Genomic DNA, 5784 nt, shown 5'->3' on the forward strand with positions numbered 1-5784 from the left:
AAGCTTTAAAATCCACTTTTCTCGTGGATTATTTTGACACTGCGCAGGCGCAGTACTTCTATAACGGCAGGAGAGGGACAGCGGAGCACGAAGCTGCAAGATGATTGGAAAGCTGTTGGTTCAGATCGACATATGATTGGTTGTTGGCAGCGGAACAGGCGGGATATTTGCAGACCCGTACTGCCGTCAGAGACGGTTGATTAGAATGTTTGCTGCCGTTACGAACTGTCCCCATTCATTTCTATGGACGATTTCTTCAGTGACCTGTCTCCTATGAAAAAAAGTCTCTGCTCTGGGTTCCAGCAGGGCGGGCCCACATGAGTCTCAGGGCGGGCACGGCCCCCTAAGGCCCGCCCATGGCGACGGGCCTGATCCCGGGGGGAGGGAGGCGCGTGCCCTACCAGATTTATGCCTGGATTTTGAAATGTTTTCATTTTATTATTATTATTTATAATATGTACTTATGATTATTTTATGTTACGAGTCAAACGTATTCTTCTAATTATGTCATATCATACCTCAAAAAGTCACACACCTCCACACACACCCGTCCCCCTCCCCCTTTCCCAGTGGTATTGGTTTGTTCCAAAAATTGCAGGATGAAATTGCGCGTGCGTCTGGTACGCATGCGCAGAGTTTCCACTGTATTTTGGATCAGTGCAGAAGGAGATCTATGAACGTGTTCCTGAAATAATTAATAGAAAATCAGTCTGTTTTCCAAACGTGTGAAAGTGAAATGCTATTAGTGATACACACTTAATTATCAATCGTTTAATGTTATTTTATTAGAACCACTGCTAAAAAAAAAGAACTAAACACGAGCTTTCGTCCAGATATCAGGAACACTGAAGAAAGCCCTCCTTGTCGCATTGGTGGTTCAGTGGTAGAATTCTCGCCTGCCACGCGGGAGGCCCGGGTTCGATTCCCGGCCAATGCAACATGCTTTTTTTTTTTAATTCGATGAAGTGAAATTTACCATCTTTTGAGAAATTGATATTTGGTTTATTTAAAGTAAATAAATCATGAAAAAACACCCAGATACAGCTAACTGATGTGCTATTGTTCCCTATGACTTTTTAAGCTGTCATGAATAAAAAAAGAAAACATCACTGATAGAAAATAATATTCCACACTAACATGTTAGGGAACCATATTACAGTATAAGCAATTACTGACTGTTTTCCACCACAATTTTTCTCTTCATACTGTAAAATAAAGTGTTTAATGTCAGCGCGTTACACTTCCTGGTCTCCCCCAATCTACAACACAGTGGAGTAATCAGTTTCTATTGCAACATGCAACCAAAGCAGACACACAGAAGTGGATAAGTTTAAATCCCAATATTCCTCGTTCGCCTCCCTGGGCAGCCCGCTCAAGTACAGTCTGTGTGGGGGGGGAAACACTGCACAGTCAGCATGACATCATCTTTGGCTTCACATTAGAAAATATTTTTTGTTTTTTTGATGATTTATTTCATATTTTATTTGGTTTGAATGTTTAGTTTATAACTGCACACAATATATTGGGTCTCCCTTTTGGTTTAACTTTTGCAGTGTTGCTGTTCCACCTTTATTTCATGTTCATAATCGTACAGTTAAAAAGTGCTATTTCCTTGAAATTGGTGCAAATGATCAGAAACACTACTGCTTATCAGTGTGAACGGAAACCAGTAGCGAACCATTACTATTAGAGCTGGGACTTGAGCTCAGCCGAAAACTTAGACAGACACCAAAAAATCAACAGGGCAAAGGATTTTGCAAGGGATTAGTGGCAGGCTGCCAGGTCGCTCTGTTGTGTGCAGTTGCCAATGTTGATTTTAAAAGTAACTAAGAAAATTACACAGGGAAATGAATACTTAAGTCTGAGTGAAATATACTGTGGTGAGCGTGCAGCGTGGAGGAACAGTTTGGAGACAGAAATCTTAGTTATCAGTCGTTAGCCTGTGCTAGAAGGTTACTTCACTGCTGCACTGATGGCGTCAACTCATGATTAAGCTCAGGTTGGCCTTCGAGAAGGCTTAGGGTGATAAATTTGTGGTCCCTTTCACAATAAATCAAAATCTGATTGGTTAGTTCATCTGTCATTTCCTACATACACTGCCATGGCCTTCTGTCCCGGCATGAAGTCCTAACCAATGAATGAGCAGCTCGAAACTCGTCCCAGCCTAGAGACAACAAACAAAACGTCTCATTGGATAACTCTTTTTTTTTTTTAAATCACACACATATACTCAAGCACAGACTTAAGCACACAGTGAAATTCCTCCTCTGCATTTAACCCATCTGAAGCAGCGAACACACACATGCATACACAAATGAGCAATGAGCACACCCAGAGCAATGTGCAGCTATACTACAGCACCCAGGAAGCAGTTGGGGGTTAGATGCCTTGCTCAAGGGCACTTCAGCCCAACCTCAGGCCATGGCTGCCCCATGTTAACCTCTTGTTTTCAGGACAGTAACCCTTTCATTTCTGAAGCAAATTTGATAGAAAATGAGGCCGAATTAGAAGAGAAAAATTCTAATGAAATTATGAAAGAATAAAAGCAATTAAAGAATGAAATAAGTTAAATATAACATTTGAAATGCTGATATGTTTAGGCCTTCTCTGAACGCCTAGAAGGCCCAGACGGTTCCCCTCTCGCTACAATATGTGATACCTGGAAGTACAACTTCTACTCAAAAACTTGGTTTTATTTTGTGTAATATATGTGAATGTTTAAAAGAAAAAAAATTATATATATAAAATAAAAAGAGGCAGCACGGTCGTGTAGTGGTTAGCATTGTTGCCTTACAGCAAGAAGGTCCTGGGTTCGAGCCCCGGGGCCGGCGAGGGCCTTTCTGTGCGGAGTTTGCATGTTCTCCCCGTGTCCGCGTGGGTTTCCTCCGGGTGCTCCGGTTTCCCCCACAGTCCAAAGACATGCAGGTTAGGTTAACTGGTGACTCTAAATTGACCGTAGGTGTGAATGTGAGTGTGAATGGTTGTCTGTGTCTATGTGTCAGCCCTGTGATGACCTGGCGACTTGTCCAGGGTGTACCCCGCCTTTCGCCCGTAGTCAGCTGGGATAGGCTCCAGCTTGCCTGCGACCCTGTAGAAGGATAAAGCGGCTAGAGATAATGTGATGTGTGATGTGATATGTTTAGGCCTTCTCTGAACGCCTAGAAGGCCCAGACGGTTCCCCTCTCGCTACAATATGTGATACCTGGAAGTACAACTTCTACTCAAAAACTTGGTTTTATTTTGTGTAATATATGTGAATGTTTAAAAGAAAAAAAATTATATATATAAAATAAAAAGAGGCAGCACGGTCGTGTAGTGGTTAGCATTGTTGCCTTACAGCAAGAAGGTCCTGGGTTCAAGCCCAATGGCTGACAAGGGCCTTTCTGTGTGGAGTTTGCATGCTGTCTGCGTGGGTTTCCTCCGGGTACTCTGGTTTCCCCAAAGGCATGCAGGTTAGGCTAATTGGTGGCTCTGAAGTGAGTGTGAATGGTTGTCTGTGTGTCAGCCCTGCAATGACCTGGCGACTTGTCCAGGGTGTACCCCGCCTTTTGCCCGTAGTCAGCTGGCATTGGCTCCAGCTTGCCTGCAACCCTGGAGGACAGTATAAGTGGCTACAGATAATAGATGGGTAATAAAACGAACCATGATACTCAGGTATCTACAGGTCCTCCTTAATCCCAGAAAGAAACCAAGTAAACCTGAATTTACATGGTCTTACTGTATGCTCATAAAGTTACAGATACTTTTATCTTGCAGTGTTTGTCAGTCTGATATTTTCTTCTTCTTTATTAGATTTTTTTTTTTAATAATCAGATACAGAAATAAGCAGTTATTTCATTAACTAAGCTCAAGAACCTTACTGACCACTAATCTTTTTATCGCATTGGTGGTTCAGTGGTAGAATTCTCGCCTGCCACGCGGGAGGCCCGGGTTCGATTCCCGGCCAATGCAACATAGCTTTTTTTCCCTCCTCTCTTTTTCCTAATTTGAAATGTGCCATCTTTGTGAGAAATTGATGTATGGTGCATTTATTATAATTAAATAATGTAAAACCACTAGATGCGGGGAACGTCTATGTTTCTGTTCCCCAATTTCTTTAGTTTTCTCATGCTATAACAGTTCTTTATGCGTTGGTGGAAGAAGCAAATTCCCACAGCCAGGGGTTGGATTTAATAATTGAGGTCACTGTATAAAAATAAGTGAATTGAACACTTTGTGACATTTTCACTGAGCACACCAGTGAAATTGCCCTGTATCATATCAGGAAAGTTGGCAGAAAAGATTGAAATGAAAGCTCATGTAAGATTGATTCAGCAATCTGTCTTTTTTTTCTGCTCCAAGGTTATTTGACATGATAATTATGTATTATTATTATCTTTGCTTAAGATATAGATACAATATTGGACACAAAATGGCTCAACGACAACATACACTTGAACGTACAGAAGGAGACAAACCACATTCTGGGTTCAGGTTCATATTTTACCAAATACACCACTACCATCTAGTGGTCATTATAAATAAAGATGGTTGTACAGGATGCTCCCAAGGATTTGTCTCAAAGAGCTCTCAATTGCTAGAGCTCACCCTGTCCTGATCACGCCACATCTTGAAAACTTCCATTTTTGAGAAAAATAAACATATTATAGCATAATAAAGTGCATCATTGTGCTACTGATCAATGTAGTCCAGTAAGTTTTTTGTTTTCTTTTCAGGACAGCTTCAAATGTCTGAGTTCAAGAGTACCGGTATATAATTCTTCATCATCACAATGATACTGTGAATGCATTAGAGAGCAGATGGACTGAGTAGAAGTCTCATCTCATTATCTCTAGCCGCTTTATCCTGTTCTACAGGGTCGCAGGCAAGTTGGAGCCTATCCCAACTGACTACGGGCGAAAGGGGGGGTACACCCTGGACAAGTCGCCAGGTCATCACAGGGCTGACACATAGACACAGACAACCATTCACACCTACGGTTGATTTAGAGTCACCAGTTAACCTAACCTGCATGTCTTTGGACTGTGGGGGAAACTGGAGCACCCGGAGGAAACCCACGCGGACACGGGGAGAACATGCAAACTCCACACAGAAAGGCCCTCGCCGGCCATGGGGCTCAAACCCGGACCTTCTTGCTGTGAGGCGACAGCGCTAACCACTACACCACCGTGCCGCCGCAGTGCCCAAATGACACACTGACATCTGTGCAAAGGCTCAGTTTGGCAGATGTTAATATATATATATATATATATATATATATATATATATATATATATAATGAAACAAGTTGAAGTGACAAAGTCTTTTGTCATGAGGTTTGACCAGGAGAATTCATCGAGTTTACGTTGGCGTAACTGATCCGGCTTTAAGATTTGCATCCAGAGACAAACGTAAATTTACTTTTTTTTTTTTGAAAAATCAACTGAGTTAGGAATAACCCCCGCTCATGATAATTAAGATTAACCCTGGTTGCTCTTCATGATTCACTGTACAACATCTGGATTTCAAAACATTACTAAAATCCTATACGGCAGCTAATACCAATACTGATAGTTTTACATACTGCATATGCATTGTAATTTCTTGCTTTGAGCATACTTTATAATTTGCAAGTGTATTTTAGGTAAACTCAGGGAGCAAAGTGCAGACCAAAACAAACACTTCTCTGTCAGCATGGCCCACTCACAAACACACAGAGGACACTGACCTTGCCCCTTACCTTGATTCAGCTCATGGTCTACAGAGTATCGTGTTGTGGTTTTGGCACTCTGACCAGCAACCACC

General features: G+C 41.9%; 2 non-coding genes across 2 annotated transcripts; both read left to right on the plus strand.

The window, feature by feature from the left end:
- Positions 1–866: 866 nt before the first annotated feature.
- On the plus strand, positions 867–937 carry trnag-gcc (transfer RNA glycine (anticodon GCC)). The gene has a single exon. It is a non-coding gene; the product is annotated as a tRNA-Gly (tRNA).
- Positions 938–3880: 2943 nt separating this feature from the next.
- On the plus strand, positions 3881–3951 carry trnag-gcc (transfer RNA glycine (anticodon GCC)). Its single transcript has one exon. It is a non-coding gene; the product is annotated as a tRNA-Gly (tRNA).
- The last annotated feature ends 1833 nt before the right edge of the window (positions 3952–5784 follow it).

The sequence above is a fragment of the Neoarius graeffei genome, chromosome 7, assembly GCF_027579695.1.
Source record: "Neoarius graeffei isolate fNeoGra1 chromosome 7, fNeoGra1.pri, whole genome shotgun sequence".
Taxonomy (NCBI): domain Eukaryota; kingdom Metazoa; phylum Chordata; class Actinopteri; order Siluriformes; family Ariidae; genus Neoarius; species Neoarius graeffei.